This window comes from Fukomys damarensis, unplaced genomic scaffold (genome assembly GCF_012274545.1).
Source record: "Fukomys damarensis isolate Sample0158 unplaced genomic scaffold, DMR_v1.0_HiC HiC_scaffold_29, whole genome shotgun sequence".
NCBI lineage: Eukaryota > Metazoa > Chordata > Mammalia > Rodentia > Bathyergidae > Fukomys > Fukomys damarensis.
In genome coordinates this window covers 26,632,428-26,635,150 of record NW_022900941.1, presented here as the reverse complement: position 1 = coordinate 26,635,150, position 2,723 = coordinate 26,632,428, and positions in this window count along the sequence as shown.

The following is a 2,723-nucleotide window of genomic DNA, read 5'->3' as shown; positions in this document are numbered from 1 at the left end:
ATAACTCAGTAATTTACTATACTTAAGGCACTAGAAGAACAAGGAAAAACAACATAAGGCAATGGCAGATATGACATAAGCATTTTCCTTTCTTTTTCTTTTTGAGACAGGATCTCGCTATGTAATTCATGCTGGCCTTGGGCTCACTATGCAGCCTAGGTTAGGTGAGCATTTTCAATCAGTTTAATTGTTCACTTTTTCTGTTGAACCAAATTAGACTGGTGTATCTGGGTATGTAAAAAATAAAGTGATCTGGAGTTTAGGTTACATGGAATCAAATATAATTCTTTGAAAAGGTCATGAGGAAACTGACTATTTTAACGAAGGCTGAAAGAAAATGTTAAGATTCCATTGAAGATATGAAGAGAATATCTGCTGAAGGTCACTGGTTTACAGCAGTGGGTGCTAACTCCCCAGGAGACCAGCTGGGCCACAACTTTTCTCTGAACCCTTGGTGACTGCAGACTTTCCAGGACCTTCACACCATTGGTTTCCCTTGATATTCATGTATGAACCAGAATATTGTGGTTGCACATAACTGAAATCAACTCAAATAAGGCTAAAGTCAGAAATAACAACAGTGGTTTGGGGGACAGGGGAATCGAAGAACAAAATGTGCAGTCAGATTTGGTTTTAAGCATGACTGGTTTCAAGACCTTACATGAATTTGTAGTCCTTTTTGCTCTGCCCCTACCCTCCCCCTGCATTACACAGTGTTGACTATTCCCTGTAGGATGTCTTGCTGACAAGATGACTTTCATGAACTTCAGGCTTTTTTGGGGACCTCTCAGTAACCCTCCATACACACTCATTCTCAAGAGGGCTTCTGTGCTCTAACTGACTGCCTCTGAATTTCACATTCAACCAAACTCTGTGGCCATGGGATGCAGCGATTATATTGAACAGATTCACATCACAAGATTCCTGGAGCTGAGAACCACAACTGAATGAATGTTGAGTTATGGGTTTTACTAGAAAAAGCAGCATGATGTTTACAGAATAAAAGCCTTTGATTCTGAACAGTGGCCGATAGCCTAAACTTGTTCTTTTCCCCCAGTCCCTAGCAGAAGAGTTACATTTCCTTCTTCAAAGTGCTTCTGAGTAAACTTTCTCAGGTATAGACTCTACCTGTCATACATAGCTTCATTACCACAGTCTGAGAAATTTAAAAATAATGGCCAGAGTCCTTTGGTCTTGCTTACTATGAACTCTGCTAAAAACACTAACAGGGTTGTCATTACCACTTTTGAGTAAATATTATAAACATTTTCTATCTTAATTTGAGTTTGTACCTGGCCCTCTCTGTTTTCCCCTGTTGTTTCTAGTTCTTTCTGTGATGACATTCAAATCATATCTGTGACATACAGTACGTAATAGATCTTTATATGTATTTCCACCAATTTCACACCCACATATTTTTTTATTTATGTCCATTTTTTTTTCCTGCTGTGTTACTCTTTTCTCTTGGATTACACTTGGTGGTGGTGGCTGTTACTTTCCTTCTTTTCTCTTTGTGTTTATGCTCAGAAAGTCAAAGAAAAAAAGTTCAACAAATATTATGTATAGAATTAGTATTTCTTTATGTCATTACCTTTCATTTACTGGACATATATATATATATATCACAGAGAAAAAGAAATATAATAATTTCAGCTGTGGAACAAATTATTCTGAATTCCACCAAAAATATTCTGAATTCCTGTGTATTTTTTGGTCTTCTCTAATTTAACAGATTGTTTTACCACCAAACAATCCAATAAGCAATTTGGATCTTAAAGAAAATATATACTTTACGATCTTGGAGTATATAAAAAATTGAATGTATTGCTGCAAATGGTTGGATTCCTGCATGTGTGCCATGGGAACTGAATTTCTGCCCTAATGTTTTGGCACATCTTCAGTATACTTACCTCTGTAGCAGTGGTGGATATCCACAATTACGTTATTTGAAAAGAATCTTTCTACTGGAAAATCCCATTGAGATGTAGCATCACATTTCTAAGGATGCCCTGGGAGAAGAAAGAATGGAGTAGTCACATACAACCACTTGGTTACATCACTGATACCAGAGAAATTATCATCCTACTCCTGATGGGGAACATTTTGTACTTCTCTATTATCAAAGATTTTGCAGAATTGCTCATCCACCTCTATTCATGTCATTCCAGCTGTTCTAATACAAGGAATGAAACAGATTGTCTTATTCTCTAAGCATACACTGAAAAGGACAATGCCATCTTTTGGGGGGCTTTGGAAGGTTTTTTTCATCAATTTGGACTGTGTGTGGAGCAAGCTCACTGCCTTATAACAAAAGCATAAAACTCTGCGGTGACAGGCGAGTCAAAGACTAAAGAATTCGTTAAAAGGAAGAAGCCCTAAATGTTCAGCATAAACAAGAGACATGAGAAAGGAAGCAGGGAAAAGGTAAAGGAGACCGTGAGAAGGAATGTACTCTGGCTCAGCACTGCGGCCTTTTATAATCCTTTGGGAAATCTCACTCACAGGGCTCCCAACGGCTTTTTCCTGAATTTGTCCTGTTTCAAGAACTACAGCTTGTTCTTGCTTAAGTTTGTATTTTCTGGCTTGTGAGCACGTATAGACTTGGGAACTTTTTAATGCCAGAATATTAGAATTATTCTTCACCAATGTTTGACTCTTTCTTATCAAATGTTGTCTTGAATCCAGAAGCTTTGTCCACTCCTGGAGAATTTTTTTATTTCTTC